Consider the following 11247-nt stretch of genomic DNA (forward strand, 5'->3'; position numbering starts at 1 on the left):
TCACTTGTATTCTTTTAAAGATCCATCTGGTTGCTGGGTGAAGAGTGTATTATGTCTATATTATCATACTTATTTAAATATTCTGAAAAATACCAGCATATCAACATAAATGTCCCAGAGTGACATTAAACTGGGCAAAAGGCCTACAGACCACCACACCTCCATGTAAGTATAAATATTGCTTTAATCATTGCCAAAAGCAACATGTACCACACTTAACCGGACGTGTTAATTTTTAATTTGATGCTTGAGCTCCTCCTTGTGGCTATATGGTTGCAAGCTCCTTGATAATACTAGTTTTTATACAGTGACTGGCAATCTTTTCGTTTTTTTTTTTTTAACCTACCTTTGTTAATAAGAAGTACAAAATCTAAAACATGGATCTGAAATTTAATTAGTGTATTTTTAAAAATAAACTTATTATCAGCTGTTGCAATCAGTACTTGTATGATATGTACTACATGGTATAGTGTATAATATGGTTACATTCTCATTGAAACCTGTTGTTTTCTGTAACATTCTTGCCAACATCTGGTACAAATTAAAGTAAGATATTAGGTATTTTCCTTCCCCCCAAAATAATTCCATCAAACAAATCCACAGCAACAGAACAAAAGGAATAAATCTTAACGCTCCATTCTCAGAGTAAAAACTGAAGTGGGACATATTTATCTGCTATGGGAGATGTGAATAAAAATAACCATTCTCTTCATTCATCACCATATATAGTTGGTGACTGACAACTTGAATTAAAGAGAACCCCAACCAGTTGGGCATTAGGGACTTCCTAACTGTTGGATCCCTTACTTAATAAGAATTACAGCTTTGGAAAATTGCTCTCAGAAGGCACATCCGTTCCAAAAAATCTCATTTTCAACCCATTTTGATGTGTAGAAAGCTTTCATGCCATGAGGCATCCCATGCAGATGTAAGCCAGAGGGAGGAAAACCTGCTCAGCCCTGGAGAGCTGGATGTTTTACCTGAGGATGAAGTTAAATCTTTACTGCCTTAATACTCTGTGTCTCTTCTTAGCTCTACTTATTATTCTCAATGTATTTCCAGTGTGTTTAGAATTTCCAAGTAGGGGCACCTGGGCTGGTGTATAATGCAGAACACTGGGAACTGTATAGGGCCAGTCAGCCAGAAGGTAACCATAGTAATGGCACCATCCCTTGGACAGGCAGAAATATTGTGATAGATCATGTTTGAAATCTAAAAATGTGCTCAAAGCATGAATGACAGTCAGTGACTATTCAAGGTGGGAAACACATTAAACTTCCACTAATGCCACACTCCTTACATGCAGCTGACACAGCCCACTGAACTACCCTGAGTGTGATTCCTGTAGAAAATTGTACTTAACCACCAAGACCTGCTTTGAAATAGCTATAAAGCAAACTGTTCCAGAATTCTGCTCTGGAGTCACAACTCATAAGGGTGGGATCAACCTAAAGAAAAAAATATAAGTTCCTGCAGTTTCTTGCAAATGAGAACTATAATTATTGGAAATGCAGATAAGCATTTCATGATGCATTGTTGCTTTATGATGTATGAAATGTAGAACATCAACAAGGCCATCATATCCTCTTGTCGTTAGTGTCAAAGAGACAAAGCTCACTAAAAAAAAAAAAAGGAATCAAATTTGTGTAGAGTTAGTTGACATAATAAATTCATAAATTGCAGAAACATTTGCAACAAAAATAAAATCACTGAACACAAAAATGCTTAAGAGTTAAAATGAATGTGCTGTCTCTAAAATGCAAGGTAACTTAAACTTATTGGAAATACAAAATTAAGACACAAGTAACTACAGATAACCTGCCTAGAAAATATATAGTAAACTCTCTGAAAAGCAATATGTAAAAGGACACACAAATTCAAGGAAGAGGTACAACTATAATATTACATATGGGCTATTATAAACATGATCTCCAACATAGTTTAAATCAGGACCCTTTTGGTGCAAATGGTAGAAAATGAACAGAAACCAGTGCAACTATTTCTTTTTGTACCTAAGAAATACAAGGATATAAGGATGAAGAGGGTCACAGAGAAACAGAAGTTGTTCTCTTGCTCTTTCTCACTTCTCTCTCTCTCTCTTTTTTCTGCTCTGCTACCTTCTTAATTTTGTCATCACTTTCTCCTGCTGCAGATATCTTACTCTATGCAGCACAGTTTGGGCATAGAAGGAATACAAATATTCTTTGTCTTGGGAGCAACCACCCACGGACAGAGTTTTTCTCTCACAGGGTCTTAATAATAATCTATAGAAAAGACCCCAAGCTGCCCAGTTCAGGGCACATACCCACCCCTGCACCAATCCCCAAACACTGGATGATAAACTATTACAGTTGGCCTGTCCTGGATCTTCTGCAGCTTGTTTTGGGGTAAGGGAGGGGCAGGAGGCAGGGAACAGGATATTGTGACTTGGAGCTCTTCTATACACAGAATACTCAAAGGAAGGTGCTATTGCCAGAAGAAGTGAGCACAGAAGGGAAGAAGAGGAGTAGCTTAGTAGAAAAAATATCCACTGTGGTTTCTTTTTCTCTTTTATTTATTTATTTTTATTTGACAGAGATCATAAGTAGGCAGAGAGACAGGCAGGGGTGGGGCAGGGAGCAGGGAGTAGGCTCCCTGCTGAGCAGAGAGCCTGATGTGGGTCTCCGTCCCAGGACACTGAGATCATGACCTGAGCCAAAGGCAGAGGCTTAACCCACTGAGCCACCCAGGCGCCCCTCAACTGCAGTTTCATTAGGTAAATGACACTGGATCACCAGCTTTAGAAAATTGATCATAAGGTATAAGCCAAAGGCAGGGGGGAAGAGCGGGAGGCAAAGTGTAAGAGAGGCAATAGGAAGGCAGATTTCACTTCAAACACACAAAGAACTTCCTAACAATCTGAGGATACCAACGAGGCAAAAGGTTACACTTCATCAAGTAGTAAGCCACCTACTTCCAGAGGTATTCAATTCTCAGCTGGAAGACAATTTGGCAGAGATGTTGCAAGGGGAATATAAGTTTCAGATGGGTTGAAAGTGAATCCAAAATCAATAACCTTAAAAATTATGATTCTGCAAATGATGATATTTTAAGATTTATCCTCAGAGACCTTGTTGGCTCTTAGATATTTTGGTTCTTAGGGGAAATCTTCTGGTGGAGAACAACTGGTAACCCATGAGTCTTATCTGGCCCATGTACTATTTGTTGAATATTTAAATAATCACTAACAGTTCAAACTCTTAAAAAATTCATATAAAGTTTTGACTTTATAGCCTTCCTTGAAAAATCTAGATGTGCATTAGCTGGAGCCAAGATTGATTACACCCTTAGCATAAGGTTCCTGCTCTCCCAATTTCTAGCTCACCCCACTTATTTACACTGCCTCTCTTTCTCTGATTTATATTTCATTTTGCAATCCCTGTGTAAACCAAAATTAACACTATTCTTTACTCTGACTACCACAGCTTTATCCTCTTTTTCTATTAGACTGACCTGGATTCCATCAACCACAATCATACACTTCCAGCAATTATTGCAAAAACAACAGTAACAAACATAGTAACAAATATGGGGTAATACTTAATGACTGTTCATTCTGTGCACTGTACTAATGCTGTTATATACTATGTTAGTCAGTTTAGACCAGGTTTCCACTGCTGTAACAATTCCCAATCTCAATGACTCAACACAGAAAAGTTCATTTCTTGCACACATTTCACATCTAGAGGAATGAGCAGTGTGTTTTAATCCACACATTACTGAGGTATACAGATTGGCCAAGGCTCTACTATACTGCGGTTTCTTTCTTGGTCCTTTCAAATATTTAGTAGATTTTCTCTTTGATTGCCAGATATTTCATGGGCCAATACCGGCATCCATAGTTCTTTGTGAATCATGTTTTCAGAAAATATTCCATTTTCCAGCTTTTCCCCTAGAACTCAAAGTTCATTAGAATTTGATCTCCTTCTCAAGTTATATCCAATGACAGTACTGCCAAATATTTTCCCACAATATAATAAGATTTCTATTCTTCTAACCTCTGAGGTCACTATCCTTACTGCCTTTTGCCCAAGCAGTAAGCCGATATTTAAAACATAAATATTTCATGTTTTTATTATAACAGCACCTACCTCCTATAAGATCCATATTATTTACAATAACCTAAGTTTATGCTTCAGTAACAAGTCATCCCAATTCTCAGTGGCTTGACATTGGAAAAGTTTATTTCTCATTTTCGCAACCTATCTGACCATCGTAGTCAGGACTCTAGTCCATGTTGTCACTAAGGACCCAGGCTGACTAAAGATCTACCATGTTGTAGCTTTAATATATAAATGCTACCTTCTCAGCTGCCACAGCAAGGAAAGAAAAAGATTAGTGAATTAGTCATGAACTTGTTAATGCCTCATCCCAGAAGTGACACAGTGCTTTCACTTTTGATCAGCCAGGAAAAGACACATGACCCACGTAACTGCAAGTGTTATTGGGAAATCTGAGAACAAATAGAAACTCAGTGAGCACCAATCTCTCTGCCTCATTATCCCACTTAATTCTTCGCCCACGATTCTTAAAGGTAGGTATCATTATCTCCACTCTACAGATGAAAAAACTGAGACACAAAGAAGTTGAATGAATTATCCAAAGACAAGGCTGGTATGTGGAAGATACAGGATAAGATTCCAAAATGAGAGAACCAGGCAGAGGAACTGCAACCAGAACACGCTATCTGCATCTTTTAGGTACTTCTAAATTTATTCATTTACCAAAAATTCATTGATTTACCACACAGAAGCCCAAATTTCACCATCTTAGTGAGATTTTGCACAACTCATGACTTCAGTCTCACAGGACTTTCTAGTGTGAGAATAAAAAACACCTATAGAACTTCAGTTTACTTTTCTGTGATTAAAGAAAGTGGACAAGTAATTCTCAGTGCCCAATCCACCACCGGTACTAGTGATTCAATTCTTAGGCCAATGGAAATTTAATTTAAAACTCAGATATCAGGGACGACTGGGTGGCTCAGTTGGTTAAGCAACTGCCTTCGGCTCAGGTCATGATCCCAGCGTCCTGGGATCGAGTCCCGCATCGGGCTCCTTGCTCGGCAGGGAGCCTGCTTCTCCCTCTGCCTCTGCCTGCCACTCTGTCTGCCTGTGCTCGCTCTCGCGCTCTCTTTCTCTCTGACAAATAAATAAACAAAATCTTAAAAAAATAAAAATAAATAAAAAACTCAGATATCAGCCCTCCAACTGTGCTACTTTATCATCCACAGAATTGTGGTAGACTGTGACATGATATGAAAAAGGAGATCTACATTATCAGTTCTTCTTTGTATTTATGAGAAATTTTTGAAATGCTTTATTTCTCCTTTTATGGGGTTAGGCAATTGATATTACTTTCAAGTTAGATTACCATTGTTTTAACCTACTTTAAAACTGAGCATAAGAAGCAAGGGCAAAGAGTTGTTTCTCCTGGGGCGCCTGGGTGGTTCAGTGGGTTAAAGCCTCTGCCTTCATCCCAGGGTCCTAGGATAGAGCCCTGCATTGGGCTCTCTGCTCAGCGGGGAGCCTGCTTCCCCACCACCACCCTGCCTGCCTCTCTGCCTACTTGTGATCTCCGTCAAATAAATAAAATAAAAAATCCTTTAAAAAAAAAAAGAGCTGTTTCTCCCAAGTCCTCACTACATGCTGGTGAGAACTTTTGTGGGGAGGGTATAGATGAGGTCAGGCATTTGGGTTACATGTGTAGATCAAAGAGAAATATCTAGTCTTCCCCCTGTTGTACTTTCTCATGTCATCCCCAGTCAATAAACACCAAACCCTTTTTAAATTTAAATGGAAGTCAGCAGGTATCAGTAGGTTGAGGACAACTAGGACTAAGGAACATCTGAGTACATTTGGAAATTTGTAACTGTGTCCACCAGAGGCCTGATGACACAGAGATGCTGAGGAATGTTTGGAAAATGAAGTCTGGAGAAGATGTAGGACAGACCCAGTGGACCTCTGTAGGTAAAAAGGGTTCTCAGCCTTTATACGAACAAAAGAGGAAACCAAGCACTGAAGTCTTCACCTATTTCAGAAGCTGGAGCTGTAGGATGGAAGGGGAAAGTCTGAATCTGAGTGAGCTCAGAGGCATAAACAGCACTACGTGGGACCCCTCTGACAAAACAGAGCACAAAATCCAAAAGGAAAGTAAGTCATTTTACTGCATGATCCGCTGCTGCATAACAAACTATTCCAAACTGAGGGGTATAAAAAAATAACAATTTTTATATATCTCGTGACTCTAAGATCAGCAGTGCAGACAGGGTCGCAGAGGAAAGGCTCATCTTTGTGCCACAGTGTCTGGGCCTTGGCTGGGAAGAGTGAGAGGGATGGGGTGATTCAGACTTTTTGGCAATGGAATTATCTGGAGGCTATTTCATTCACATGTGTAGCTCAGATGATTCAAAGTCTGCTCTTAGCCAGGACTGTTGAACAAAGTACCTACACACAGCCTCTCCCTGAGGCTTGATCTTCCTGTAGCGTGGCGACTGGGTTCTGAGAGAGAGCATCTCAAGAGGGAACACCTGGAGAGAGAATGTTCTAAGAGAGCCAAGTGGAAGTGCATGGTCTTTTATGACCCAACCTCAGAAGCCACGTACCATCATTTCTGCCAGACTGTTAGTCACAGCAATGACTGACCTGCCTCTCTTCCAAGGGAAGGGGCACAGACTCAACTTCTCGACAAAGGAATATCAAAGAACTCGGAGTCATATTTTTAAATCATCACACATGCTTCCCAATTTTGGCTTTGCCATCTCAAGGGCTGCTGGGCCTCACTTGGGGCAGACACACAATTGTTTGTTGACACAGTGGCACCCAGCATGAGACTGGCTGGTTTGTAATCACACACAAGACACCCATTAGGAACACCTAGAAGTACTTGAGGAATATGTCACAGGAGCCTAAGTTCCTGTGTGAACAGGAAAAGCAAAAGCCAGAGAAGCCAGCTTATTCTTCATAATACAGTTTCTCTTGTAAGCACAGGCTGGAGAAATCTCAGCAAAGGGTAGGAGGAATACGTTGTATACTTATGAATGGTCAGAGAAAACAAGGCAGCTAAAGAGGAAACCTACAGGGACTCTGAAAGACAGGAACTAATGCACCACTTACTGCAATGCTACCCGATTCAGGATGGCTGCGGACTGCAAACTAGATGAGCTATTTCGTTCTGTTGAAATAAGGAAACAAGCTGTTCTTTTCAAGCCAATTCTTTAAGCCAACCTTGAGTCTTCTATAAAGAAATGCAAGCACGATGCTCTTCAAAATGCCAGCCACGGTTGCTCATGGAAATGCAAGTTTCATGTGCACAAGTGAGGAAAGGGCTTTATGTTCGAAACTGGCTTTTCAGCCACACACACACACACACACACACACAGACACCCCCTGCCCTCACATCTTTAATAATAAAAAAACTACACAAAACTTATTTCCATGCACTTGATCATTTTGAAAAATCACAGGGAATTTGAGCCAAAAGGGAGGAAAGTAACCCTTCTCGATAAAGAATAAATATCTGCCCCATAATTTATGGAGAATGCAAATCATCCAAGCAGCGGTCTATTGGCATTGACTGTTATTTCATTTAATTAAATGGCTATACAAGCCTCAGAATGCCATGTCTCCTGCCAGTTGACCCTATTCCCACGACCTTTCCTCCACAGAGTTCAGGGAAACATGATACTTAAAAAAAAGAAAAAGAAAAAAAAAGATTTCATTTAAAACTAGAGGGAAATATGAATTTGTTCATGAAAGGAGGTTAGGTAATGAAGACTTTTCCTTTGACTAGATTGTGCCACCAAAGCCTTTGTGACTACTATGCAGGAGAAACTTGCATTGTCTTGTTTTTTGTTTTCTTATTTGGATGGCAGTCAGCCTTCTCACTTTTTCATTATCGTGTAGCTAAATTTTGCATGAAACGTGTCACTGTTTATGTTGTCTTTTAAAAATTCCAGAACTCAGCATTTCCTATGCTTGCTTTTGCTACTAAAATCTTGATTCTTGAGTGATGTTGGACCTTCTGGTTATTCTTCAGGCACTGGAGTTGTGATCCCATGATTAGGCTGATTAAGTCTTGGAGGATATGTAGGTGAAGTTTCAATGGAAGTTTCATGCTGGCTTATCTCACCTACCCACAGAGCTCAAGGTTCATTAAGTCTATGCTAGGTCTACCTTAAATGAATCTGCACATAGACACCTGGGTGGCTCAGTCAGTGAAGCATCTTACTCTTGATTTTAGCTCAGTTCAGGATCTCAGGGTCATGAGATCAACTCCATGTTGGGCCCTGCACCCAGCGGGGCGTTGGCTTGAGATTCTCTCTCCCTCTCTCCCTCTCCCCATGCTTACATGTCCATGCACTCATACGTGCTGGTTCTCTCTCTCATACAAATAAATAAATATTTTTTAAAAATGAATCTGCACAGTCTCTGATCTCCACTCCTCCTTTCCCCCATGATCCCTCCGGACTACAGTCATGGATTTTTCCATTGTATTAGATGTAAAAGGGAATGCATTTTCACAAATGCATTACAGAATATTCCCAACATTCTAAAAAGTTCCTTCATGCCCTCTCCTAGTCAATACCTTCCCCCGAAAGGTAACCACTATTCTGACCTTAGTCACCATAGATTAGTTTTGCCTATCCTTGAACTTCATATAAATGGAATTATACAATACAGTTTGTATACTGTTGCTTCTTTCATTCACCATTATGGCTATAAGAGTCCTCTGTGTTTTTGAATGTAGCCGCATTTCTCTTTCCTTATATTCCACTGTATGAATATACATGCAATAGTTTATCTGGAAACATTCTACTGCTAAAGATCAGTATACTGCTGATGGTGCCCTCAGGCTTTTTTCTCTATTTGTTATCCTCCCCAGATGTCAGCTCTATCATCAAAAGAGAGTCAGGTCCTTCTAGAAACCAAGAGCAATTTCAGGCTCTGTGAGGTGGGTAGATGAAGGAGATATACTCAAGCCTTTGAGATCCTATTCTGGAAGGGATTTTAAGTCCCTTAGAGTCTTCTAAGTGAAACAACCAAAAGAAGACAAAGAGGAAGCTTCAGTATTATTTTCTTGCTGATGTTGACCTCTTTCAAAGTTTAACTTATATGTCCAACTACTGGGTATTTTTAGCACCTATTGTATACCAGATATTTGTCGGGTCCTGGGAATGAAGCATCAAATAAGACAGATAAGGACACTGTTCTTCTGAAGCTAACTTTCAAAGAAGATATCAAATGGTGATAAAAGCTACGTGAAAATTAAAATAGGACAGTGCAATGAAATAGCCAGAAAAAGCCTTACTGAGGGAACCACAAAATGACAGAAATAGTCTTAGCAAGAGAATCAGAGGGAAGACATCTGGAGGAAACACATTCTAGACTGACACAACAACTAGATCAATGCTCTTAAGTCAAGAATGAATTTGGCCTTCTTAAAGAAGAGAAGGCAGGCTCACGAGGCCAGCATACAGGAGGCAACATAAAAGCAGCAGCAGATTAGATCAAGGAAGTGAGCAGGAATTGGATCATACATGACTTTGTGGTAAAGAGTTAAGATTTTATTCTACGTACAATGGGAAACCATTAGAGGGCGTTAAGCAGAACAGTAGCACTGCCCTAAAATTAAGCAGAAAGTGGCTGAAAAGGAGTCAGGAGTAGAAGCAGAATACCAAAAAAGCACCAGCTTCCTCAAAAACAGATGATGGCACTAAGGCAGCAGCAAAGGAGGCAAAAACATGGACAGAGTTCAATATGTTTTGGAGAGGGTCAACAGAATACGCCATAGAAAAGATGTGCCACTACACAAGGCAACAGAGTGTCATTAAAGGTAACACACTCAGGTGCCACCTCTGAATCAACAGAATTATAGCCACACAATCCCTCAACCCCATCTCCAGCTTCAGGCAACCACGAATCTATTCTCTGTCCACATAATTTTGTCATTTCAAAAATGTGACATGTAACCTTTTGATATTTATTTTTCACTCAATGTGATTCCCTTCACATCCACCCGAATTCTTGTGTGTGTCAATAGTTTGTGCCTTTTTGATGCTGAATAGTAGTACATGATAAGAATATACCACAGGTTTTTTTTTGTTTTTTTTTTAGAAAGTTTTTTTTTCAATTTATTTATTTTCAGAAAAACAGTATTCATTATTTTTTCACCACACCCAGTGCTCCATGCAAGCCGTGCCCTCTATAATACCCACCACCTGGTACCCCAACCTCCCACCCCCCCCCCCGCCACTTCAAACCCCTCAGATTGTTTTTCAGAGTCCATAGTCTCTCATGGTTCACCTCCCCTTCCAATTTACCCAAATTCCCTACTCCTCTCTAACACCCCTTGTCCTCCATGCTATTTGTTATGCTCCACAAATAAGTGAAACCATATGATAATTGACTCTCTCTGCTTGACTTATTTCACTCAACATAATCTCTTCCAGTCCCGTCAAAAGTTAGGTATTCATCCTTTCTGATGGAGGCATAATACTCCATAGTGTATATGGACCACATCTTCCTTATCCATTCATCCGTTGAAGGGCATCTTGGTTCTTTCCATAGTTTGGCGACTGTGGCCATTGCTGCTATAAACATCGGGGTACCGATGGCCCTTCTTTTCACGACATCTGTGTCTTTGGGGTAAATACCCAGGAGTGCAATTGCAGGGTCATAGGGAAGCTCTATTTTTAATTTCTTGAGGAATCTCCACACTGTTCTCCAAAGAGGCTGCACCAACTTGCATTCCCACCAACAGTGTAAGAGGGTTTCCCCTTTCTCCACATCCTCTCCAACACATGTTGTTTCCTGTTTTGTTAATTTTGGCCATTCTAACTGGTGTAAGGTGATATCTCAATGTGGTTTTAATTTGAATCTCCCTGAGGGCTAATGATGATGAGCATTTTTTCATGTGTCTGATAGCCATTTGAAGAATATACCACAGTTTATTTAACAGATTAGATCAAGGAAGTGAGCAGGAATTGGATCACCAGTAAGAACATTGGGGTTGTTTGCAGTTTTTGTTTATTACAAATAAACCTTCTTTGATAATTTGGATACAGGTTTTTATGTGACTATACGTCTTCAATTCTCTGGAATAAATACCTAGGAGTGTAATTGCTGGGTTGTTCATTTTATATGAACTTACCAGACTGTGGTCCAGATTGTCTGTGCCATTGTGCATACCCACTGACAATGTATGAGA

This window comes from Neovison vison, chromosome 6 (genome assembly GCF_020171115.1).
Source record: "Neovison vison isolate M4711 chromosome 6, ASM_NN_V1, whole genome shotgun sequence".
Taxonomy (NCBI): Eukaryota; Metazoa; Chordata; class Mammalia; order Carnivora; family Mustelidae; genus Neogale; species Neogale vison.